The 27,194-nt window shown below is 45.7% G+C and overlaps 1 protein-coding gene across 1 annotated transcript in view; it reads right to left on the bottom strand.

Annotated features, from left to right (window-relative positions):
• LOC309553399 (NACHT, LRR and PYD domains-containing protein 3-like) overlaps window positions 1-27,194 on the bottom strand; it is a 997,590-nt gene that overhangs the window by 191,122 nt on the left and 779,274 nt on the right. The gene's annotated exons all lie outside the window — the stretch shown is intronic.

Below are 27,194 nucleotides of genomic sequence, written 5' to 3'. Positions count from 1 at the left end.
TACAAAACGCGTTAAAAGAAAGATTTAATAAAAGCTGTGCAGAGGGCGCTGTGTCTTCCTGTGCTCTATAAACACCACAAATCCCAGATGGAAACATAGAATAGAACCTCTATCCATAATAGCCGGGACCATCTGGATATTGGACGCCCAACACGTATCGCGGAGCAACCACGGCTTCTTCAGGAGCTTCCAGCCAATCATAGAGCCGTATTCACATAGAATGCTGGAATCATGGGAAATGACAACAGTGATTGGTTCAGATCCTGAACAACAGTGTACAGATATATAGATCTCAGCAAAGTGTGGTGACATCTCATACATGATGGAGGCCCAGAGAGAAGGTCTATCCCGGCCAATGCGGGAATCCCATCCCCCACACACAAAAGAGAGACAGAGAGAGGACCAGGAGTCCCTTATCTACCTCCGCTCCGAGTCCGGGCACATTATAATGTAGGTGTCCGGCCATTGCCGCTGCTGGCCTCTCCGCGGCCGTTTCCGCGGAGTCTGAGGGCTGCCGGCCCGCCGCATTACCGCAATCTGGCCGCCCGCCCCGCCACTGTCCCTGACTGCCCGGGCCCCGCAATACCGCAATCTGGCCGCCCGCTGCTGTCCCCGACTCCCCACTTCTGGCTAACTTGGCCCAGCTGGCAGCCGGCTCCGCAGCAGCATCCAGCGTAGCTCAGGAGGGGGTGGAGTCGGTGGGTGGACCATGTGACTGAACCATCAGGTGACTAAGGCCGGGGGTGGAGCTAGAGGCCGGCGAGGACCCCATGCTGCCTTGTTGTCACTGGTCTGGAATAAAGCCGGCGCCGCACCGCAGAGTCGCAGACAGACACTGACAGTCTGTCTGAGACAGTGACTGAGTGAGTCAGAGTCAGTGTGTGGAGGAGTGTCTAGTGTCACTACTAGTGCCTGCCCTGGAGCTGCGCTGGAGTCGAGTGTGAGACTGAGACAACATTAACAACAACACCACCACCCACGACCAGGACAGGAGCCAAGGCCTCAACAGCAAGAACAGGTAAGGAAAGAAGGGCAGCAGCACAATTTACAAACACAACACCACAGACCACACACCACTGTCACCGCTGGGATTTGTGGTTCCGGGTGGCCTCCGGCAGAGCAGTGTTCTGGTCTGGAACTTCTGGCTTAGCAGCAGGCAGGCCGCAGGCGTAAAAAACAGATAACAGCTACACACTGTCACTGCTAGAAAACATGTGCCATGCCAGTTTGCTTGTTACATGTGATGTGACAGCCAGGTGCACATTTTCAAGTTGAAAATGTGCACCTGGCTGTCACATCACATGTAACAAGCAAACTGGCATTCCACATGGCACATGTTTTCTAGCAGCAGCCAGTGACAGTGTGTGTGTAGCTGTTTTCCATGTACATGTGCCATATAAGTAGAGATGCACCGAAATTTTGGCAACCGATATTTTCGGCCGAAAATGAGCCTGTCCCATTTCGGCCGATAAGAAGTTAAAGATGACGAAAATGTAAAAACTGAGCCCTTCACTTCCCTGTCATCTCTGCGTATCTTTGCTGACCAATCTGATCCTCTGCCGGCGCTGGGCGCTTCATTGTGAGCTACACTGGTTGCTAGGATGGCCGGCCGAATGGCATCTAGCAACCAGTGACATCCCGGAGAGAAGACCCAGAATGCACAGCAGAGGAGGATCTCGTCCTCTGCGCCTTTTATTGAATCGCTCCACCCACCTCCTTCCTTCATGTGCTGTACGCTGCGGAGGAAGGTAATGTGGCTGAGTCTCTGCTGTGTTGTTTTTCTCCTCTCTCTCTCTGCCATACATGTACTTGTGCAGTGCAGCCTACAGGTGTATAGGAGGCAGCAAGGGTTAACCCTCAAAGGCTAGAAATAACAGAGAAGCACTGGTATTAAATGTAAAGGCTGCAATAAATAAAGCACCCCTATCCCCAGTATGAATAAATAAAAAAAAAATAAAAAACTTTGTCCCCTTTTTACCTCCAAAAAAAAAAAAAAAGATGAAATTTCCAATCACAGCCAGTGCAGCTTGGCATCGGAGCTCACCCCCTTTTAATTGCAGCAGCACAACCTGCTTGTAGATCCAAGTCAAAAGCATCTCTCTCTCGCTAGTCTACAATCTGCATCCTCTAATAAGGAAGTACATAGGGCTGCTCCAGAAGAACTACAAGTACCAGCAGGTCCTGTCACTACTCCAAAATTATTATACAGATAGCAGAGCATACATTCCTATAGGTAAAAGCCATCTCATTCAGTTTACTACCAGCATGATGGGGGATAAGCTGCTGCTCCTCTAGCTGCGCAAGAACTACACATCCCAGCATGCCTTGACACTACCCATCAATTCTATACATAACAAAAGGTTGTCCCACAAGTAAGCAGATTGCCATCATTAACTCTTCGTGGGGGGGGGGGGCAAGGTTAATTACCAGTGGTATTTGTTTAATGAAGCATGAAGGGGTTAATGTATTGCCACTGATGCATTAGTGACAGACCGGTGGCAGTTAATTAACCCCTTTGTGCTGCATAAGTGCAACCAATAACAGTGCAAACACTGACAATGGTGCCACTAATGCAGCACAAAGGGGTTAATTAACTGCCACCGGTCTGTCACTAATGCATCAGTGGCAATACACGTTTTCTGGGAGTGCTCATTTGCACAGAACCTGTTGAGGGCCTTGGAACCTGAACTGAGAGACTTTGTTCCACAGACCGCCATCACACATTTTGCTGTGCTGAATGGACTTTTTCACGGAACTTTTTCACAGGAGGACATTGACAACGCCTGGTGGGTGTTGTGTTGCTTTAAGGACGCTTTATGGTGCGCCAGAAAGCGCCTTATCCACCAGCGGGAGAGGATGTCCATTGAGGACTGTCGCAGACTGATCCACAGTCTGCTCAGAGACTATAACCTGATGGATCTCATGGAGGAAGAGGAGGTCTGAAGATTTCCCCTTCCCCCACTCTCCCTTGTGCGTCTTTGTCCATTCAATAAAGCTTCGGGCCTGTGATTTCATTCCTCTCCCCTTACCCCACTCTCCCACCCCCCCATCACACCTGTTGCTTTTTTGAAATGCTATAGTATATTGATACAGTTTGAGTAATGCACGTATAGACAATGTTTTTTAGTTTCATGCTTTAGGGGCATTGCGGCGTCATGCATGATGTGATGGTTGGGGTATCCGTACTCCGCACAACACATCAGGCATCATACCGCAGAATGTATGGGATTGAATGTATTTATTAGTATGACCGGAAATGTATTGTAATGTAGTGTATTTATGCGCTGCGTCGCAGTACAGGGGAGAATGTACCCCGACAAAAGTATTGTTTTTTGTATATCTTTTATGCAAATAAAGATTACATTTTCAACCAAAAAATCAGTGGCAATACATTAACCCCTTCATGCTTCATAATACAAATACCATTGGTAATTAACCTCGCCTACTATTTTAAAATCATTTGGGGGAAAAAAAAGTCATTTTCGGTTTCAGTTTTCGGCAAAGGGCATCCTGCATTTTTGGTTTCTGTTTCGGCCCAGAATTTTTATTTTGGTGCATCCCTAAATGTATCTGGCACTCCCAATTTCTTTGAAAACATTTTTCGGCACACTGAGCCCACAAAGGTTGTCACCCCTTGATTAGAGTAACCCTCATCTTGTGCTGCTTCATAATATTTTTAGGACTCAACCATCAAAACAGGATTTAAAGTAAGACAAAAAAAAACCGCATCATATGGCAGCTCTGATCTAAATTGGACCCAATCTGTCAGATTAAACTAAAAAAGGTCCCGTAATCAAATCCACACATCCTGGAACATTAAATCCTCTCATCAACCATCCCAATGAACGCCACACCCCACCAACCCCCCTCCTGGGCTGCTCAGTCCAAAATGCCCGGGCCTATTTTTTGTCCCAGTCCGGGCCTGTTTCCATCTGTGATTTGTGGTGTTTATCCACTTAACGACGGCGCACGACGATCTACGTCGGCACTCAGCCCCGGCCAGGCAAACTGACGTAGGCCTACGTCAGCACTTTTTGCCGGCCCTGTGCGCGCTCCCGCGCCCCGCCGCCGCCGCTGATGACTCGATTGGGTTCAGAACCGATCAGTCATCAGGTCCAGGCCAATCATTTTTGGTCTGGACCTGTTGATCGGTCCTGCCCAATCAGATCATCCTCTAAGCCTGTGAAATGTAAACACAGGCTTAGAGGAGATGTGCCCTCCCCCCACAACGGTCTTTTTGGATCCAGCGTGAGAGGAGAGCACATCTTACTGTGAGTACTGCACCAAGCACACCCACACACAGTTAGATAGGCACATTTCACCCCCGATCGCCCCCCCAATTAACCCCTACAGCACCTGACACAACACACACTATATACAGCATATAGCATATACCTATATACCTGTATAAGTGTGATTTGTGAACAGGTGTAGCCCTTGCGACCCCCCTTTTCCACTCAAATTACCCCCCACCCCCCCTAATAAAGATTTAAACCACTGATCCCCCCTGAACCCCCCCTGATCACCGCCGTTAACCCCTACACCCTCTGTCACATCAGCACTAATACAAACGTAATATACTGTGTTTTTGTATTTTTGTATTAGTGTGATTGTGATCAGAATTAGCGCAGGCGACTAAGTTTGTGTCCCAAGCAGGTTTAGGGTCCCCCCCACCCGCCCAATAAAGATTTAATCCCCTGATCCCCCCCTGATCACCCCTACACCCCCTGCCACAACGCACACTGTATACAGTATATAGCATTTTCTATATACCCGTATAAGTGTGACTTGTGACCAGGTTTAGCGCTTGCCACCGTTCCTTTTATCCTTAGGATACCCGCCAGTCCCTCCCAATAAAGATTTAAACCCCTGATCCCCCCCCCTGATCACATCCCGTTAACCCCTACACCCTCTGTCACATTAGCACTAATACACACATAATATACTGTTTTTACTGTATTTTTGTATTGGTGTCATTGTGACTTGAGGTTGCGCTAGCTAGCTAGTTTCTTTCCCAAAGGAGTTTTAGGGTCCCTGCCACCCCCCCCCAGATCCCCAGCGCATAGTTTAGAAATAACCCCTTGATTGCCACACACACACGCACGCACGCACGCACATACATTTCCATTTCTAGTATAGTGTTTGAACAGATCAATATCTGATCTGATCAGAACTATACTAGCGCCCCCATAGTTTAGGGTTCCCAAAACGCGGTGTTTGCACGATCAGCACTGATTCCGGCCAGCACCTGCGTTTAACCCTTTCACCCAGGTAAGTGTAGTAATCAATAGATTACTGTCACTTACAAAAAAACACAAGACACAAAACCGCTGTGTTAGCAGAGTCAGGCCTGATCCCTGCTAGCATTAGCAGTTTTTTTGGTAGCGCTTGAAATAATCTTCGACAACCAGGTGCTTTTATTACCTGTGAGTCGCATCACTGTACGAGTAAATTTAGTTACCAAAATGACCAAACGTTCGTACAGTGATGAAGAGCTTATCAGTTTTATGCTGACCGAGTCATCTGATAGCGAAGGGGAAGCTACAATGACCAAATCAGGGTCAGTATATGAACCAGATGACAGCAGCGGCTCCCTGACAGATAGCTCCGACGACAGATGGGTCCCTGTTAGACCCAGGCGTACCCGACCCCATTCTGAAGTTGATGAGATGCAGGAATCGCAGGGTGCTCGTATGGAGCAGAGTGGGGGTACTAGTGCCGCTCATCCTTCTGGCAACCTGGCAAGCGCCAGCGGCCTAGTACACCCTGGACCTAGTACAACCAGCACTGCAGTAAGACCTGGTGACGTGGCGAGTCTCCTAAGTGCAGTTGAAGCTGGTGCGGTGGCTAGCACAAGTAGTGCCCCGCAGCCACCGCGTATTCGTAGACAGGCCCGTAGAGCCCATAGTGCCCTCCCTGATGCGCTGGCATTTCCTAATTGGCAACCCACTGATACTACAGCGCCAGTACTTCCCCCATTCACCGCCCAACCTGGAATCCACGTGGAGACAGCTGGTTTTACGCCCCTGAACTTTTTTGAGCTGTTCTTCACGGAAGATCTTTACAGATCTATTGTGGATCAATCAAATTTATATGCACAACAATTCATCGCCGCCAACCCAAATTCGCCCCTTGCCAGACAATTCGGCTGGAAACCTTTAACGGTTTCCGAATTTAAGATCTTTCTGGGCCTTTCCCTCCACATGGGCATAACTAAACAGAGTGAATTGCGGCTATATTGGTCCACTAGCCCACTTCACCATATGCGCATGTACTCTGCCTCCATGTCCAGGGCGAGATATGAGCAAATTCTGCGATTTATGCATTTCAGCGACAATGAAATCTGTCGTCCTCGGGGAGACCCTGCATACGATCGGCTCCACAAAATTCGGCCCCTCATAGACCACTTCAATCAGCGGTTTGCAGCCTTGTTTACCCCCCAACAAGTTGTCTGCGTTGACGAGTCCCTGATTAAATTTACTGGCCGCCTTGCTATGAAACAGTACCTCCCCAGCAAGCGTGCCAAGTACGGGGTCAAACTGTATAAATTGTGTGACAGGGCCACAGGCTATACAGTTAGTTTCCGGGTCTATGAGGGAAAAGATAGCACTGTGGAGCCCCCCAACTGCCCAGACTACATAGGGAGCAGCGGTAAGATCGTTTGGGACTTGGTGTCACCCTTATCCGGAAAGGGGTACCATTTGTACGTGGACAACTTTTATACAAGCGTGCCACTATTTAGTCACCTTCTCGATTTACAAATTGGCGCATGTGGCACCGTGCGACCTAATCGCCGGGGCTTCCCCCAACGACTTGTAGATTCCCGTCTTAGTCGAGGGGCGAGAGCCTGCTTGAAAACGGACAAATTGCTTGCGGTGAAGTGGAAGGATACACGGGATGTTTATGTTCTGTCCTCCCTTCACGCAGACACGACAATCCAAATCACTACGGCAACTGGCGTTGTGGAGAAACCCCTCTGTGTCCACGAATATAACCTTAACATGGGAGGGGTGGACCTTAACGACCAGCTTTTGGTGCCGTATTTAGTTGCCCGTAAAGCCAGACGCTGGTACAAAAAAGTGTCTGTTTATTTATTCCAATTGGCGATGCTGAACGCCTTTGTCCTATACAGGGCGTCAGGACGAACTGGATCTTTCCGGGAATTCCAGGAAGAGATCATCCTTGCCTACCTGTACCCAGGAGGCATGCCTGCCCAACTTCCCCTTCCAGATGCAGTGAGCCGGCTGCATGAGAGGCATTTTTCTTATGTCCTCCCGAGTACCCCTACCCAAAGATGGCCCCAAAGAAGATGTCGTGTCTGTCGCAGGCGCGGATTTAGACGTGACACCCGTTATTATTGTCCCAAATGTCCTGACCAACCTGGTCTCTGCATCGGGGAATGTTTTGAGCGCTACCATACACTAGTGGATTATTAGCGTAGGGTACAGCACGACACAGTGTAGGGCACACAAACACAGGGTCTCGAAGGATGTTGGATGTCCATCGACATTTTGAGAGACCCAAGCTGGAAGAGAAGATCGCAGAAGATCGCAGTCCCAAATCAAGACATGAAGAAACAGTTAGAAAGAAAAATAAAAGGATCCAAAAACTGTTGTTGTGTCAGTCATTTTATATGTCCTTCTACTCCTTCCTACTGTACTTTTAATGTCCTTTGTTTGTTTTTTCATTCTTTTGTGACCTGTTTCTCCTGCAGGTACTCGTCGGCTACCACGCATTGATTTTATATATTCTGACACAAACAGCGTTTGCGCTCAGCATATATGGATACCTTTGCTGATAGCAGCTGTGGTGATTTTCTGATTTCAGCACTGCAGTTAAAATCCTATTTTGGTATACGTGGATAGTGTCGTGTATACCCATCATTAAATTCAGTGGGTGGTTGTTTGGGCGGTTAATGATGAGTAATACTACGCATTATTCCTGTGCTGATTTCTGATAGGTTCTCTTTTTTTCCGTTCAGCCCACAGGCTGCATGAAAAAAAAAAAACCTATATGCCAAACAAGGACCAGCAATGTACTGGTACGTTGCTGGACTTTGAGTGGTTATACCAGGATGATGCCTGCAGATTTAGGCATCATCTTGGTATCGTTTTTTACAGCCAGCGGTCGGCTTACATGTTAAAGCAATCCTAGCAGGTAATTGGCCGCTAGACTGCTTTTACATGCAGTGGGAGGGGCCTCCCCCCCCCACCGCCGCCTTCCGCAGCCTTCCGTGGTTTTTCTCGGGCTCTCCTGTCCCACCGGTTAACCCAAGAGTGCAGCCGGTGGTTCAGTTATCTAACCATAGAGCTAATTGAAGATTAGAATGGCTCCAATCATCTCTATGGCCTAAGATGCCGGAGGCTACGAGCATTTCATGACTTCTTTTTCGCCAGAAATAAACAGGGCCATTGGGAAATTGGGAAAGTATTTTATCACACCAATTTTGGCGTGGTCAGAAGCATTAAGGTCAGAGGAGAGATCTAGAGTATAAAAGACCCCAATTTTTAAAAAAAAGAGTACCTGTCACTACCGATTGCTATCATAGGGGATATCTAAATTCACTGTGATAGCAATAAAAATGATTTAAAAAAAAAAAAAATTAAAGGAAAGGTGTCAAAATAACATAAAAGAGCAAAAAAAAAAAAATCGAGCTCCGCCCCCTTTCCCCCGTGCTTGCGCGCAATGGCACACGCAAGCGTTGGTCTAGTGTCATATGTAAACCGCAATTTCAGCATGCATGTGAGGTATCGCCGCGATCGCCAGATCGAGTGCAGTAATTCTTGCTGTAGACCTCCTCTGTAAGTCTAAAGTGGTAACCTGTAGAGACTTTTAAAGGTTTATAAAAATGTACATACGTTTTTGCCGCTGCGCAGGTGTGCGCAATTTTTAAAGCATGTCATGTCAGGTGTCTATGAACTCGGCATAAGATCATCTTTTAAATTTTACCAAACAAATTGGAATTATATAGTGTATTTGTGCAATAAATTTAAAAAAAATTTATTTTTTTCGCAAAAATTGCGTTTGGAAAATCTGTGCGCAAATACCGTGTGACAAAAAAATTTGCAACATCCACCATTTTATTCTATAGGGCCTCTGCTTTAAAGAAATATATAATGTTTGGGGGTTCAAAGTATTTTTCTAGTAAAAAAAAAAATATTTTTTCATGTAAACAAAAAGGCACAGAAAAGGTTTGGTTTTCAAGTGGTTAGAAGAGTGGGTGATGTGTGGCTAAGATTGAGCGTAAAATGCCGGGACAGTTCAAACACCCCCCAAATGACCCCTTTTTGAAAAGTAGACACCCAAAGCTATTTGCTGAGAGGCATATTGAGTCCATGGAATATTTTATATTTTGCTACAAGTGTCGGGAAAATTATTATTTCTTTTTTTTTTGTTGTTTTTTTACAGAAAGTTGTCACTAAATGATATATTGCTCACACATGCCATGTGTATATGTGAAATGACACCCCAAAATACATTCTTCTGCTTCTCCTGAGTACAGGGATACCCCATGTGTGAGACTTTTTGGCAGCCTAGCTGTGTACGCGCCCCCGAAAACCAATCCACATCTTCAGGTTTTCTAATGGCGTAAATTGCTGATTTTACCCCTGACTACCCGTCACAGTTTCAGAGGCCCTGAAATTTCAAGATAGCACAAAACCCCACCAAATTACCCCATTTTGCAAAGTAGACACTCCAAGCTATTGGCTGAGAAGCATGGGGAGTCCATGGAATGGTTTATATTTTGCCACAAGTTTCGGGAAAATAATTGTTTTTTTTTTTTTTTTTACACAAAGTTGTCAGTAAATTATATATTGCTCACACATGCCATGGGTATATGTGAAATGACACCCCAAAATACATTCTGCTGCTTCTCCTGAGTACAGGGATACCCCATGTGTGAGACTTTTTTGCAGTCTAGCCGAGTACAGGACCCCGAAAACCAATCATCGCCTTCAGGCTTTCCAAGGGCGTAAATTGTTGATTTCACTCCTGACTACCTATCACAGTTTCGGAGGCCCTAAAATTCCAAGATAGCACAAAACCCCCCCAAATGACCCCATTTTGGAAAGTAGACACCCTGAGCTATTTGCAGAGAGGCATGTTGAGTGTTTTGCAGATCTCACTTTTTGTCACAAAGTTTTGGAAATTGAAAAAAGAGGAAAAAAAATGCATTTTCCTGTTTTTTCTTCATTTTCCAAAAAAAATGAGAGCTGCAAAATACTCACCATGCCTCTCAGCAAATAGATTGGAGTGTCTACTTTGCAAAATGGGGTCATTTGGGGGGGGTTTTGTGCCATCTTGGCCTTTTATGGACTTCAAAAGTGTGATAGGTAGTAAGGAGTGAGATCAACAATTTACGCCCTTAGAAAGCCAGAAGGTGCGCATTGGTTTTCCGGGTCCTGTACGCGGCTAGACTGCAAAAAAGTCTCACACATGGGGTATCATTGTACTCAGGAGAAGCAGCAGAATGTATTTTGGGGTGTCATTTCACATATACCCATGGCATGTGTGAGCAATATATCATTTACTGACAACTTTGTGCAAAAAAAAAAAAATATATATATATATATATATATATATATATATATATATATATATATATATTTCCCGGAACTTGTGGCAAAATATAAAATATTCCATGGACTCACCATGCCTCTCAGCAAATAGCTTGGGGTGTCTACTTTGCAAAATGGGGTCATTTGGGGGGGTTTTGTGCTATTTTGGAATTTTAGGGCCTCCGAAACTGTGACAGGTAGTGCAGAGGTGACATGAACAATTTACGCCATTAGAAAACCTGAGAGTGTTGATTGGTTTTCGCGGTCCTGTACACAGCTAGGCTCCCAAAAAGTCTCACACATGGGGCATCCCCATACTCAGGAGAAGTGGCAGAATGTATTTTGGGGTGTCATTCTACATATACCCATGTCATGTGTGAGAAATTTATCTTTTAGTGACAACGTTGTGTAAAAAAAAAAAATTAAAAAAAAAAATTGTAATTTTCCCGAAACTTGTGGCAAAATATAAAATATTCCATGGACTCACCATGCCTCTCAGCAAACAGCTTGGGGTGTCTACTTTCCAAAATGGGGTCATTTGGGGGGGTTTTGTGGTATCTTGACATTTCAGGGCCTCCAAAACCGTTATAGGTAGTGAGAAAATGCAATGAAAAATGTACGCCCTTTGAAATTCTGATGGTGGTGATTTGTTTTCAGGCTCCCGTACACAGCTACGCTCCCAAAAAGTCTCACATATGTGGTATCCCTGTACTCAGGAGAAGCAGCAGAATATATTTTGGGGTGTAATTACACATATACCCATGGCATGTGTGAACAATATATCATTTCAATGACAACTTTGTGTAAAAAAGAAAAAAAAAATTTTTTTAGTCATTTTTCAAACACCTGTGACAAAAAAATAAAATATTCAATGAGCTCAACATGCCCCTCAGAACATTCCTTAGGATGTCTACTTTCCAAAAAGTGGTAGTTTGGGGGGGGTTTTGTACTGCCCTGCCATTTTAGCACTTCATGAATTGAGATAGGCAGTCAGAAATTAAAGCTGCGTAAAATTTCTGTATTTACACCATAGTTTGTAGACGCTATAACTTTTGCGCAAACCAATAAAAATACGCTCATTGATTTTTTTTGTCAAAGACATGTAGCTAAATATATTTTGGCCAAAAAAAATGACATAAATTGAGTATATTGGATATTTTTTAAAAGACAAAGTTGAAAATGTCATTTTTTTGCAAAATTTTCGCTCTTTTTTTATTAATATCGCAAAAAATAAAAATCGCACAGGTGATCAAATACCACCAAAAGAAAGCTCTGTTTGTGGGAAAAAAAGGACGTAAATTTCGTTTAGGTACTGCATTGCATGACCGCGCAATTGTCAGTTAAAGTCACGAAGTGCCAAGTTGAAAAAAGGGGTCTGGTCCTTTAGCAGCCAAATCCTCCGGGGCTTAAGTGGTTATAGAGCACAGGAAGACACAGCGCCCTCTGCAGAGCTTTTATAAAATCTTTCTTTTATCTGAATTTTATGGAAAGAATTTGTTGATCTTCTGTATGGTTCCATGAAAGTCCATCGATGCCTCCAGAATATTTGTCTCCATGACTTGATTGGACGCGGGAATCCATTCTTTATATGATCCCCACCCCCACCTTTCCTGTTCCAATGCCAAGGATTAACCCCTTAGGTTCCCCAGTGAGTATAAGAAGCGCTTTACTGCATATACAGACTGATTGTACGGGGGAGGGGTTAGGAAGACTTTAAATCGTTTTATCTGACAGATTTATTGGTTCTTCTCCTTTAACCGCTTTACGACCGCCCACCACAGATGTACTGCGACAGGCAGCCGCTCCCAGGTAAATCGCTGTACATGTACGGAGCTTGTGAGCACGAGGCTAGGGGGCGAGTGCAGGCTGCCAGCGGCGCGTTCCCTCCCCCGCCCCCGCTCTTTAGTGGGGAAGCCGATGCAGTGGGCAGGCCTGACACCGGCGATCGCTCCCCGCTGAGAGAGAAGGACGGTCGGATGTTGTAAACACAGCTGATCGTTCTTCTCCCTGAAATGATCACAGAGCTCCTTCTATATAGGATCACAGGTCTCTATGGTCATTTCAGAAGCCACCCCCCCCCCCCCCCCACAGTTTGAATCCCTCCCCTAGGCTTACATTTAACCCCCACAATGTTAACCCCTTCCCTGCCAGTGTCATTAGTACAGTGACAGTGCATATTTTAGCACTGATTATTGCAGTAATGTCATTGGTCCCCCCAAAAGTGTCACAAATGTCAGTTAGGGGTCCGATCTGGGATGATTGGGGGAGGGGTGAATAGATATATTGTGTAGGTAGAGGGTATATAGTAAGTATAGGATGATTGGGGGAGGGGTGAATGGCTCTGTATAGTAAGTATGGGATGATTGGGGGAGGGGTGAATGGCGCTCTGTATAGTAAGTATGGGATGATTGGGGGAGGGGTGAATGGCGCTGTATAGTAAGTATGGGATGATTGGGGGAGGGGTGACTATGGGATGATTGGGGGAGGGGTGAATGTATGGGATGATTGGGGGAGGGGTGAATGGCACTGTATAGTAAGTATGGGATGATTGGGGGAGGGGTGAATGTATGGGGTGATTGGGGGAGGGGTGAATGGCACTGTATAGTAAGTATGGGATGATTGGGGGAGGGGTGAATGTATGGGATGATTGGGGGAGGGGTGAATAGATATATTGTGTAGGTAGAGGGTATAAATAGATGAGGTCGCAGTGTTATAATATAATATAATGAATACACAATGGAAATGATTTCATAATAAATATATAAAATGTAAATTGATCAGACACAGTATGGGGGTGATGGTGCCGATCTCTGGGGGGAGGGGATCTATATAAAGTGGGGGGGGGGATGGTGGAGATCTCTGGGGGGAGGGGATCTATATAAAGTGGGGGGGGATGGTGCCGATCTCTGGGGGGAGGGGATCTATATAAAGTGGGGGGGGGGGGGTGCTGGGGAAGTTGTGATAAAAGTTACCACATATAATTATGAAAAGGGGAAATCCAAACCAGAATCGGATATAAAGTGCTAAGTGGCCGTGTGGGGGAGGGGTAATACCAAAATAGGGAAATAAACCCCCAGGGGTGGGGGGGGGGGGGAACTAAGCCAGTGAAAAGGAATGAAAGATAAAACTACACATAAGGTGCTGGGTAAGAATCCGTCCTACAACAGGAATGCTGCAAGAGATCGGTGCGATTATCCCCAAAACAAATCGCATCAACAAGAAATGCAAAGATGGAATCAATTCAAATCGCACACAAAAAGCGCTATCAGTGACAGCGACTAATAAATAATCCCAAAGGGCGTGAGAGGAAGATGAAGAAAAAATCAGAGGTAGATATAAACATAAAGCGCTGAGTCAGAGAATAGAAATAATTCCACAAGCAGCTCCATGTTCCAAGAAATGAATGCGATTTGCGATCCAAAATCACAATAAATGCAAAAAAAAGGATAAATAAATAAATAAATCCAAATGGCACAAAGTGCTGAAAATGAAGCGTCCAATTCACACAAAGAATGGAATCCGACTCCCAATCAGGAGTTCCATGGAATTATCTCCTAAAATAGTCCAAATCGCACATGAAGGGGCTCCAGTGCCAGGATAAATCAGTACAACTCCGTATTGTATGGCATCTGAGAGTGACTCCAGTGCAGATAACCGAAACTCTCCAAGTGTGGGCGGTGCGATGGGTCAACGGTGCCCCTCCCCCACTCCCAGGATCGCACTTACCAGAAATAATCCCCCCCTACAGGGGTAACAAGCCTGTAATCCGGACTGTGTATGGTTCCTATGATCCTCAAATCCGATCCCTCCCCTCCTCCGGGTGGTGTGACCAATGAGGGTCCTCTCCCCTTAGGCAGATGGTGTAGCCAACCGGAATGGAGGGCGGCCATTTTGTGGGTTAACCAGACGATTTAAGGATTAGAATACAATAAACCGATCCGGAGCATCCCTGGAATCTGATTGGCCACGCTATCTGAGTAGGTAGGACCCTGGTTGGCTGCACCATCTGCCTAAGGGGCGAGGACCCTCATTGGTCATAGTACCCGGAGGAGCCGAGGGATCGGATTTGATGCCAAAACACTATGAAAAGCAACCATAACTATATCGCTCATCAGTAACTATCTGCCATATACATAAGTAGTGCCGGATATTTAGGGTTTGCCCTATAGATTTGTGGTGTTTATAGAGCACAGGAAGACACAGCGCCCTCTGCAGAGCTTTTATAAAATCTTTATTTTATCTGAATTTTATGGAAAGAATTTGTTGATCTTCTGTATGGTTCCATTAAAGTCCATCGATGCCTCCAGAATATTTGTCTCCATAATCCTCTGCATTGTGTAAAAAGGCTGTTTGATCCTGTCTTCTCTGTTCCTCCCCTTCTTCCACTGTCCCCAATCCATCTCCTGATAGAACGGAGCCTTGGAGTCGCTCTGCACATGCTCAGTTTGCTGTGTATTGCTAGACAGTTTTTTTTTTTCCTGACAGGGTGAATGTGATCGGCACAGGGCCAATCAGCAGTGTCAGGACAGATGAGCAGAGGTTGTGCAGCCTCATAGGACAGTCAGAGGAGAATGGAAACCCCTCCTACAAGCTTTAACCAGTGCTCGGCCGGACACTGATAGAAGTCACATGACTGCTATTTACTGCTGATGAGAAAAGGGATTTAGGAGGTTTTATTTACTAAAATAATTGCATTTCCATGTTGTGTGTAGTGTGGGAGGCCGGATATAGTGAGTGCAAGCTCCTGGGTTCAGTAACACTTTAAGGCTCCATTCAGATCTCTGCAATGCGGTGTCACATCACATGTAACAAGCAAACTGGCATGGCACATGTTTTCTAGCAGTGACAGTGTGTAGCTGTTATCTGTTTTTTACGCCTGCGGCCTGCCTGCTGCTAAGCCAGAAGTTCCAGACCAGAACACTGCTCTGCCGGAGGCCACCCGGAACCACAAATCCCAGCGGTGACAGTGGTGTGTGGTCTGTGGTGTTGTGTTTGTAAATTGTGCTGCTGCCCTTCTTTCCTTACCTGTTCTTGCTGTTGAGGCCTTGGCTCCTGTCCTGGTCGTGGGTGGTGGTGTTGTTGTTAATGTTGTCTCAGTCTCACACTCGACTCCAGCGCAGCTCCAGGGCAGGCACTAGTAGTGACACTAGACACTCCTCCACACACTGACTCTGACTCACTCAGTCACTGTCTCAGACAGACTGTCAGTGTCTGTCTGCGACTCTGCGGTGCGGCGCCGGCTTTATTCCAGACCAGTGACAACAAGGCAGCATGGGGTCCTCGCCGGCCTCTAGCTCCACCCCCGGCCTTAGTCACCTGATGGTTCAGTCACATGGTCCACCCACCGACTCCACCCCCTCCTGAGCTACGCTGGATGCTGCTGCGGAGCCGGCTGCCAGCTGGGCCAAGTTAGCCAGAAGTGGGGAGTCGGGGACAGCAGCGGGCGGCCAGATTGCGGTATTGCGGGGCCCGGGCAGTCAGGGACAGTGGCGGGGCGGGCGGCCAGATTGCGGTAATGCGGCGGGCCGGCAGCCCTCAGACTCCGCGGAAACGGCCGCGGAGAGGCCAGCAGCGGCAATGGCCGGACACCTACATTATAATGTGCCCGGACTCGGAGCGGAGGTAGATAAGGGACTCCTGGTCCTCTCTCTGTCTCTCTTTTGTGTGTGGGGGATGGGATTCCCGCATTGGCCGGGATAGACCTTCTCTCTGGGCCTCCATCATGTATGAGATGTCACCACACTTTGCTGAGATCTATATATCTGTACACTGTTGTTCAGGATCTGAACCAATCACTGTTGTCATTTCCCATGATTCCAGCATTCTATGTGAATACGGCTCTATGATTGGCTGGAAGCTCCTGAAGAAGCTGTGGTTGCTCCGCGATACGTGTTGGGCGTCCAATATCCAGATGGTCCCGGCTATTATGGATAGAGGTTCTATTCTATGTTTCCATCTGTGATTTGTGGTGTTTATAGAGCACAGGAAGACACAGCGCCCTCTGCAGAGCTTTTATAAAATCTTTCTTTTAACGCGTTTTGTATAAAACTGAATTTTATGGAAAGAATTTGTTGATCTTCTGTATAGTTCCATGAAAGTCCATAGATGCCTCCAGAATATTTGTCTCCATAATCCTCTGCATTGTGTAAAAAGGCTGTTTGATCCTGTCTTCTCTGTTCCTCCCCTTCTTCCACTGTCCCCAATCCATCTCCTGATAGAACGGAGCCTTGGAGTCGCTCTGCACATGCTCAGTTTGGTGTTTATTGCTAGACAGTGTTTTTTTTTCCTGAAAGGGTGAATGTGATCGGCACAGGGCCAATCAGCAGTGTCAGGACAGATGAGCAGAGGTTGTGCAGCCTCATAGGACAGTCAGAGGAGAATGGAAACCCCTCCTACAAGCTTTAACCAGTGCTCGGCCGGACACTGATAGAAGTCACAAGACTGCTATTTACTGCAGATGAGAAAAGGGATTTAGGAGGTTTTATTTACTAAAATAATTGGATTTCCATGTTGTGTGTAGTGTGGGAGGCCGGATATAGTGAGTGCAAGCTCCTGGGTTCAGTAACACTTTAAGGCTCCATTCAGATCTCTGCAATGCGGTGGCACATCACACCAGATCACATGTTGTCCTGTACTGTGTGTTCCTATTCTCCCCTCCCCCGAACCTTTACTGAACCCTCATTAGATTTTATTATCTCCTTTATTTTCTTCTTCTCTCAGCTTTTTTAGGGTCTGGAAACCTTCTGAATTCATGTCTGTTCATGTTTATAGCATCGAATTATAAAATATATATTTTTACCAGAAACATCGATCGCCTTTTATAAAGGGGACAAATTATAGAATACAATTTCTAATTCACCCAAATTCCTTTTTTATCCTAAAAATTTGTATTTCCCATTTTATTTCCCCATTACTGGGCACAAAAATCTATTTTATCCGATCTCAGGGAGTCAGCGGACGGCGCCACATCCCAATAACTCCCATAGAAAAGAAGAAGGGAAGGAAATATTCCTTTATTATGCAGAGACTTTTAAGGCGCTGCACTAACACAAGTCACATAAATAAAACAATTCATTTATTCCATCACATTACAAATATTTTGGCGGATAACAAAATCACCATCCAGTAAAATTCATACATAGGATTCCATAGCAAATACCATAAAAACAAGCAAATGCAGAGGAATATTGTGTTCCACTAATGATTGCTGACGCGTTTCACAGTACACAGCGGCTTCATCAGTGCCAGCTTGGGATTGCTCACAACAAATTTATATTAAAAGGAGAGAGAAGAAGAGCGCCTCTAAGTGCAGTAGTGTTTATTGGACAATAAAACTTGACAAATGCACACTCATATCGATCGGTAAAACAAGGCTCATCAAGTGGGACAAAACCCGATGGTGGGCGTAGTGCGGTGTATCCGGAATGCAAGGTGTCGAGGCGGAGATGGTGGCGGGAGACGAGGAGGGTGTCGGCACTCAGCATCTTCCGGATCGGCTTCGTGTAGGACCAGCTTGGACTGCAGCATCAAGGGCGCGTGACGTCACCAGAAGGTGGAAGAGGAACACAACGCGTTTCAGAGCACTGGGCGACGCCCCAACTGGGCATGCGCGCTCCTTTTTCAAGTGTCCGGGGCAATGGGAAAGCAAGAATTTTATGTGCTAATGGATGGGCGTGTAAAGAAACATTTAAGGGGGCAATGAATTGGATAAAAACCGACCTTAAAGCGGCAATAGGTAATAATCACAAGGCAAAAACAACAGCGAGATTTATATAACCAAAGGCACTGCATAACATGCAAAGATGGTACAAGGCAGCACTAGTGGGCAAGACTAGAGGCAAGATGTATAGAAATTACAAAAAACATAGATAGAAAAAATAAATAATAATAATAATAATATAATAATAATATAAATAATAATAGTAATAATAAAATAATAAAAAAATAATTATAATATAAATAATAATAATAATAATAATAATAAAATAATAATATAAATAATAATAATAATAATAATATAAATAATAATAATAATAATAATATAAATAATAAGCTAATAAATATAATAATCTAATAAGGGGAAATCCAGGCTCCCCCTAGGGTGTGAAGTCATGTAGATGGGGATAGAAGTGGGGGTAGAAATGAGTTGTATGAATAGAAGGGGATGATTGGTGAGTGTGTGCGCACAGAAGTACATCTCTATACCCACACATACACAGATAAATGGATTGATTTATAGAAATGGATGGAAATAGTCCGGTATATACAGGCAGATAGGAAGTCATCTAGGGGAACAGTAAGTACTCAGCGCATCTATTGATGGTTTTTATTGTTGTCCTCTCCTCTCATCTACTTTGAGCGCCAACATTAACCCTTTACAACAAATGTTAAATGATCGCTAACTCTTGGGATGGCATCACAATGAGTCTATGGGTCCAACCCCCCCCCCCCCCCCCCGAGGCAGAGGGGGAGGGCAGCCGGGCATTGAGCCAAGTAGAGGGAGAGGCGAGGGCCACGACCGGCCACACAGACCTACTGTAGCTGTATAAAGTGATTGCAAAGTCTCCAGTCAAAGTAACAGAGCCAGCAAGCGCCATTGTGAGCACAGAGGACCTCGTCCCACCACTGACTGCACCCAATGACATATATGGCACTGATGTGCATTAGCAGGAGACCTACAGAATTCTGCAGATATCGGTGTCATGTGACCTCACCAGCTCAGATGTTGTTGGCGTTGGTGCAGACCACACGCAGCCTTCAGATCTCTCTGCAGGTAATAAACAAAGGGGGTGAAGTAACAATACTTCATCTCATAGAACCTAATGAGAAATAAACTGTACCACTGATGGAGGAGCTCAAACAGTTGCACAAGGTTGTATTCTGATATTTCATATTTGAATAAAGATGATTGTTCTGATCACCCCTGGGAAGCCCGCTGACAGCTGATGGCTCACCTGTTAAGGACGTGGCAGCTGGCTTCCCGGCCCTGCTCTTTACCAACCTATTGACTGTGCACTTGGCGGGGAACCTCCTGCCAGGCTCACAGGAAATTCGGGTGTTCAGCCAACACCCGAATGAGCGATGTTCAGGCCGAACTTATGCTTTGCCGAACCGTTCACCCATCCCTACCGCACACCAATATGTGGACTTCCAGTGCCGCCTATCTACTATTTCTTGTTGATGACACTGGAGATGTAAAGAGAGCCCCACAAGCCATAATGGACACTCAGTGTTGTACTTTATTACATATAGACTGTTCATGTGAGTATCAGCAAGGCCATGAAAGGCCACTTACCTGTAAAACATTGGGGGTTACCTTGCCAAGGAGGTGGTAAAGACTTCTCCTGGTATGGCACTGTTTTAATGTTTGGGGGAAGGACCTCTACCTCCCATCCAGATGTGGAGGTTTATAGGGGGGTAATAAAGGAATCTATAATAAGATGCCCCCCAGATAACTGCCCCTCCTAGGGGAATGAGTACAGGAGTACATAAGTACTCCTAGAACATTCACACAAAGAGTTAAAAGTAAATAAACACGCCCACACCATGAAAAAATTGTTAGGGAACAAAAGTAAATAATTCTCCAATGTAAATCCATCATCAATCATGATGTCCAGCAATAAATATTGATTGTTAATCGCAGCATCTAGCAATGTACGGCCGCATGCCTGTCACTGAGCCTCCTTCACACCGCTGCAAGTTGTCATGCGATTTGACATGACAAGTTACACCCCATTTCTGACTATGGAACCTTTCATATTGCTGCGACTCCGACTTCCACCCACTTTGAGAAGGGCTATGCACTATTTTTGGCAGTTTCATGTGTGACTTGCATTGACATCTGTGCATGAAGTTGGATAAAGTTGCACAGATGTCAGGACGTTGCACATGGAATTGCACTGAATGGCCGCCTTTGGTGTGAAGCGGTGTAAATGACAGATTCCCAGCACTGCCATAAAGTAAACTCTGTTCCTGGGATCTCCAGCTGCTTCCTTACATTCCAGCAGTCAGAGATCAGGGTGGGTGAACTCACCAATATGGACCAAATAATCTACCCAGTCTGTAAATGTTGAACAGGTTGGGCTCACCTCAAACCCAGGTTCAGAACCAGAACCTGAATCTCATCCATTCCCTACCCATCTTATCTTATCCTTAAAGAATTAGAAATTCCATTTCAGGACTGACCACATCTGCTGGTTATGTAGCCAACAGATTCCAGTTTCTGCTCTGCATGTCATCCAGAATTTACACAATTCCAATAATTGTAATAAATGGACTTCCCTTCCACATGTGGGGAAGCACAGCGTGGTGCCGGCAGTTGGCACAGAGTCTAGTTGCAGTAAAACATGAAACTTGTACTGAAAAGAATGCCAATGTTACAAACACCCTGGCGGGAAGAGTCTCTAGGAGAAACTCCGTTCAATGCTGTAGTAGTGGTTGAGGAATGGTGCCGACAGTGTCTGTTACAGAGGGAGGAGTGCAGCCTGGCCGGTCTGGTCCCAAGAGGGGAGACTTCTTCCAACATAGCGAGTCCCTAATCCATCCCTCCTCATCAGGAACATTTCCTTACTGCTACTTTCCCTACCAAGCAAGGTTTCTCTCCCTATTTTAGCCATTCACTAAATGTGTGCCAGAACCCGGGGGCAGGGACTTATACAGACCCTGCAGATCCGAGATGGCCACCAAAGGTCACATGGCTGCCACATGGCTAACCAGAATGCTGCTCCATTGACCCAGGAAAACTGTTTCCCTTGACTTCCTCTCCCGCTGTGGTACCACTTGGGTCTAGCACCACCTACAGGGGAGAAAACAGACTGCACCTGCCTATACAGAGGCTAACAAAGACCTGAAGAATGTTGACATGCAGATCATACATAGTATATCATAGCTCCCAACGGTCCCTGATTTGGAGGAGCTGTCCCTTATTTGAAATAAAGTCCCTCTTTCCTCCTCATTTGTCCCTCATTTTGCTCTATACAGTTGTATATAAAATGCACTTTTTATCTTTCAAAAAATGTTTCCTAGCACTAAACCTTTCATCAAGTTTCTGAATTGCTACAATTTGAAAATCCAATATAAGGAATAGTAGTGGAAAAAAGGAACTTTTGGTTTCACAATTTTTTTTGTATAATTCTCCTTTAAGGGTGTGTGGCAGGGGGTGTGTCCTATGCCTACATACTTTTACTAATAGGTGTCCCTCATTCCCATCTCAAAAAGTTGGGAGGTACGGTATATTACTGAGGGTCAGTTCACACCACAATTCCCCGGTTCCAGATGCATTGATGCACATTTTTGATGCATTCCAGTGCATATTTGATGCGTTCTGGGGTGTTATTTCCTCTCTTTTTCTTCATTTAAAATCAAGACCTATGCATTCTGGTGCATTTTTTTATCCGTTTTGCAGCATTCAGATGCGTTCCATACAGAAAAATTGCAGCATGTTCTACTTTTGTTGACTGCACTGGAACACACTGCACTGGTGTGAACTAGAACCATTGGAATACATTGAAACAGTGTGCATGACTTTTTATGCAGATTAAAAAATGCACTGTACTCAGGGACGTAGATAAGGGGGGTTGAACGCCCCAGAGCATCAGTGTACAATATACATTGAAAAAATATATTTTCTTTAGGCTCTTATGCATTGTTATTTTAATGCTGCTGCCTGCTGTTACTCCACCTGACCACCTGGAGCACCGCCCGGGCTGTAGGCTTGGCTTGGGTTGAGGGATGCTTTGGCTGACAGTGCTCTCATCTGTCTGCTCCACCTCCACACCTCCTCTCTAGTCCAGACTGAGACTCCAGAGACATGTCTTGACTTGTCCAGCCAGTTACAGAAGCTTCCAAGAGGACTGAGAGCAGAGCGGGAGGGAGCGGGCAGCACCTATCCCGCCCACTGACACATATGATTGGCTCCTCCTCTCTTCGAGCTGCTACTTCCTGCCTTTGGCTGTCACTTCGGGAAGGAGCTGCCTGAGCCTGAGTGCTGTTAGCTCAGCTGACCCTGCCTGCCTGCTTGCCAGTACCACGTGGAAGGATCATCTCAATTTTCTCTGAAGTGCTGCTGTGCTGTGCTGGAGTCTGGACCTTAACCATAACTCTAGGAGGACAGGTCACCAACAACCACCAGGAGTGTCTCTCTCTGTGTGCTGTAATCTAGATCTGAACTTCCACCATGGATCAAGTTCAGGGCTGCTAGAACAGTTGGAGTTCAGTTTTTTTTTCTTCTGTGTTTATAAACTCTTCCATAATATCTCTTCTTATCCTCCTCTTATTTCATGCTTGCAATGCATACCTCAGTCTCAACATTAGAGTGTAAAATAGGTGTAAGGTTGATGATCTCTTACAAAAGCCAATCCTGCCATTCTGAAAATAAGCACAGTGGGCAGGATTGGATTTTTTTCTTTGCTCTTGTGTTATCTATTTTATGACAAAGATTGGCTCTGAAAAAAGGAAGGTGACCTACAAATGAACAGGCTCTCTCTCCCCGTGTGTGTGCTATCTGCACATTCACATAACAGTGGGAACATTCTGAGATTTACCCTTAGCTGTATGGAGTGCTGTGCTACTACATTTGAATGCTGCCCTGAAGGTTATTAATCCCTATTGAAATGTATGCTGCTAGCCTGCTACATTGTAGTCCTGCTGGGGACGTTGTTGACCCTTTCCATGCAATGCTAGGCCTACTGGTCTTATCTTAAAGTGGTAGTAAACCACAAAAAATCTTCTCTCTGAAAGTTAATGGCATAATGTGCTAGTATGCATCACATAAATTATTATTATTATTGTTATTATTATCACATTATTTTTATTATCACTTTATTTTTGTGTGGCTGTTTTGTTACATATTTGAATGTATTCTATGTTAATTATCTCACAGCAGAGCAGAGTCGCTGCTTATATCACCAATTATTTGTGGTTTTAATAATGATGTTTTCCAAGCACAGTTTCAAATTTTGGATTTTATATAGGTGTGTGTGTGTGTGTGTGTGCATGTATGCGTCTCTTTCCCTTGTGTGCTCCTCAGGCTAAAACTGCAGTGCAGAATTTCTTCCTGTCATTGATTCATACTATAACTAGGTATCTGAGATTGTGGGAACTGCTGGCAAAGTTTGTTGACTGAGGGGCTTGGTGCTGAGTCTTCTATAATTGCTGTTGTGTTAGACTGTTCGGCCCTGACTGTTCACATGTAGCAATTTGGGATTGTGGGCAGAATATCCCTGTGATTCCACCCGCCGCCACATCCAGATTCCAATCCAAATCGCACGGCAATGCTGGCAAAACGCAGCACTTGTGTTTGTGTTCTATTCATTTTTAGTGACACCAAAATGTGGTGTGGTTTTGCTGTGATTGTTGAGCGATTTATCACACAAGGATCCAAAACCACACCATGTTTTGGTACCACTAAAAATGAAAGGAACACAAAAACATGTGCTGCATTTGCCAGCCTTGCAGCGTGATTTGGAATTGCAGACAGAATGACGGGGATACTGCCAGCCCGTGATCCAAAATCACTACATGTGAACAGGGCCTTAATGACATCAACTAAGGCTGGGCTGAGTCTTCCATTGCAGTTGTGATACTGTTGTGTTTCCCAGGTGCACCGCATTCTAAGTATCTTCTCTTTTTCTGTATGTATGGACTGTGCGGTGTCTGCAAAGTACCACTTCTCTTGTCCTGTATGTTTTCAAAAAATCCAGGGATGGTGCCCTTTGCATCTGCCCAGTAAAGATCCTCAATGTATTTTATAGATACAAGGAAGCCCAGGTTTTGTTTAACCATGTCTCTTAGACCCTCCCACTCTAATGTTTTGCCACACCCAATTTTTTGCTGCGGCGTGCTACACACCGCAAGTCACTTCCTCCCCTGTCATGTTCCTCATTCTCAGAAGCTCGGAAGTTGTGAAGTGTCTGCAAAGTACCGCTTCTCTTGTCCTGTATGCCTGTTTTCAAAAAATCAGTGTGTGCTTTGCTGCTTCCTTCCACAAGATGGGGCTCTTTGCACCTGCCCAGTAAGATTGGCTATTACAGTGCGCCACCCTGTGGGCAGTCCAACGGCTGAGGGGGAACACAAGAGCGCAGCTGTGGAGATGGCTGTACTAACACAGCGAGTTTTAGTACAGAGATTTGTCAGTTTTTTTCCTTCAGCCAGTACCCAGCTTTAGGCTGGACAATAAGCAACCAAACTGGGCAATGTTCATAAGAACTGGAAGAAGGCAAATCTGAAATCAGGCTCAATTTTCAGAAGAATCTGAGAAAATAGAATTAAGAATGTGATTGCTTACTATGAGCAACACATCATTTTTTCCTTTTTCCAGCTTTTTTAATTTGGCGCAATTTTTTTTTTTTTTTAAATACTTTTACTTAGTACCTACTGCTGAACCCCCCCAGAACAAAAATGTATCTACGGCCCTGTACTAACGGAAGCACTCTAGCCGAATGTGGGAAGGTTCCATCACACAGTGAACTTCCTGTCCCTAGGCACTGCTGATATCATTGCACTTTCTGTGCCTAGGCATGTCCAATGCTGGTATACTTCCTGTGCCTAGGCACTCCCGATATTGGTGTACTTCCTGCCCCTAGGCACTCCCTTATGGACTTACTGGCCAGATCACCAGATAAAAAAGAAATAAAGAAAGAAAATGTTGTAGTAATACTACCTAAGGAGGGTACCTGGGCAGTTAGAAAGGAGGGAGGAGAGTGTGAGAGGAGGGGGGCATTATGACAGGAGGGGGGGTGTGATAGACTCACTTGGGACAGAGGCTTTTGGAGGAGACTGCAGGCTAACCTCTTGCTTACTGACTATAGGCCCTGGCTTTTAAGTGAACACTACTCTTTTTGAGGTGTATGCTGGGGGGCCCCCTGGAGTTATGCTACTTTGGATTCAAGTCCATGTCTCCCCAAGACACACAGACTCTGGGAATCTAGGCCTGGCGTCCCTGTTAGGGCCTAGCTGCCTATTACCAATAAGGACTGCTCCACACAGTCAGACTCATAGCAGATGCTAATATCAGCTCAACCACCTATCTTCCACACATTGTTAATTGTGCTAATTACCTGACCTATTGTCTGATAAGGGATGTGTTTACACTTATAATAATGTGTATTGTTCTTTGGGAGCTCAATGGTGGCAAGTCTGACCTGGAATGAGATCCCTGATTGTCCAGGTGGTTAATTGTGTCACCTATTATTTGCCTGCTAGCATTTTGTGTACTCCAAATAGGCTGGTTTGAGTGCTGAGTTAATTAGCATGTTAATTATATAATTGTCAGCTAGTAGTTGCTAGAGGGGGGTTAGCCATGAGTCAGCTCTACATCATTATCTAAACCATTATGTGATGTTTTGGTTAAATATTTGGGTGATCACTGACATACTTTTCAACTATATAAAAATCCTGTGTTTTTGTTCAATAAAGTGTTCCAGATTTGCAGCTAAAACAAGTATTGCCTTGTTCATGGTTGCAGTAGGTGGCTATAATATCTGATATCTATGTTCAAGACTGGAGGTAGCGGTTTTCTGACGGAAGCACTCAAGCAGAGTGTGGGTCGGTTCCATCACAGGGGCCATTATGAGATGATAGGGGCAGTGTGATGGGGGCAGATTGACAGGAGGGGGGCAGTGTAACAATAAGGGGACAGTATAAAAGGATAGGAGGCAGTGTGACAGAAGGGGGAGCAATGTGACAGGAAGGAGGCAGTATGACAGGAGGGGGAGCAATGTGACAGGAAGGAGGCAGTATGACAGGAGGTTGGCTGTGTTAAAGGAGGGGGGCATTATGACAGGAGGGGAGGGCAGTGTGACAGTAGGGGGGGCAGTGTGATTTGGGGAGCGGTATGACAGGACAGGGCAGTGAGATAGAAGGGGTAAGTACTGTATGACAGGAAGGGGCAGTGTGACAAGAAGGGGCAGTATGACAGGATGCGTAATATAACAGGATGGGGTAATATGAGAGGAAGGGGTAGTGTGATAAGAGGAGGGGCAGTATAACATGAAGGGTCAGTGACAGGAAGGGGCAGTGTGACAGGAGGTGGACAGTGTGAAATGAGGGGATAAGTATGGCAGAAGAGGAGGGAAGTGTGAAAGGAGAAGGTAGTATGACCAGAGGAGAGGCCGTATGATGGGGGGAGGCAGCGTGACAGGAGGGGGCAGTATGATAGGATGGGGGCAGTGTGAAAGGAGGGAAGGACAGTCTGGCAGGAGGGAAGCGGTATGAGAGGAGGGAAGGTGGTATGGCAAGAGGGAAGGCAGTATGACAGGATGGGGGCAGTGTTAAAGTAGGGGGGCAGTGTGAAACGAGGGGAGGCAGTATGACAGGAGGGGGGCAGTGTGACAGGAAAGGGGGGAAGTTTGACAGGAAGGGGTAAGTTTGACAGGAAGGGGGGCAGTGTGACAGGAGGGGGTAAGTGTGACAGGAAGGGGCAGTGTGACAGGAAGAGGCAGTGTGACACAAGGGGGCAGTGTGACACAAGGGGGGAAGTTTGACAGGAAGGGGGGAAGTTTGACAGGAAGGGGTAAGTTTGACAGGAAGGGGGTTAGTGTGACAGGAGGGGGGGCAGTGTGACAGGAGGGGGGGCAGTGTGACAGGAAGAGGCAGTGTGACAGGAAGGGGCAGTGTGACACAAAGGGGCAGTGTGAC

This window comes from Pelophylax lessonae (assembly GCF_965119305.1).
Source record: "Pelophylax lessonae genome assembly, chromosome: 4".
In the NCBI taxonomy this organism is placed as follows: Eukaryota; Metazoa; Chordata; class Amphibia; order Anura; family Ranidae; genus Pelophylax; species Pelophylax lessonae.
The sequence above is the reverse complement of the archived record's forward strand: the minus strand, read 5'-3'. Positions and strand labels throughout refer to the sequence as shown.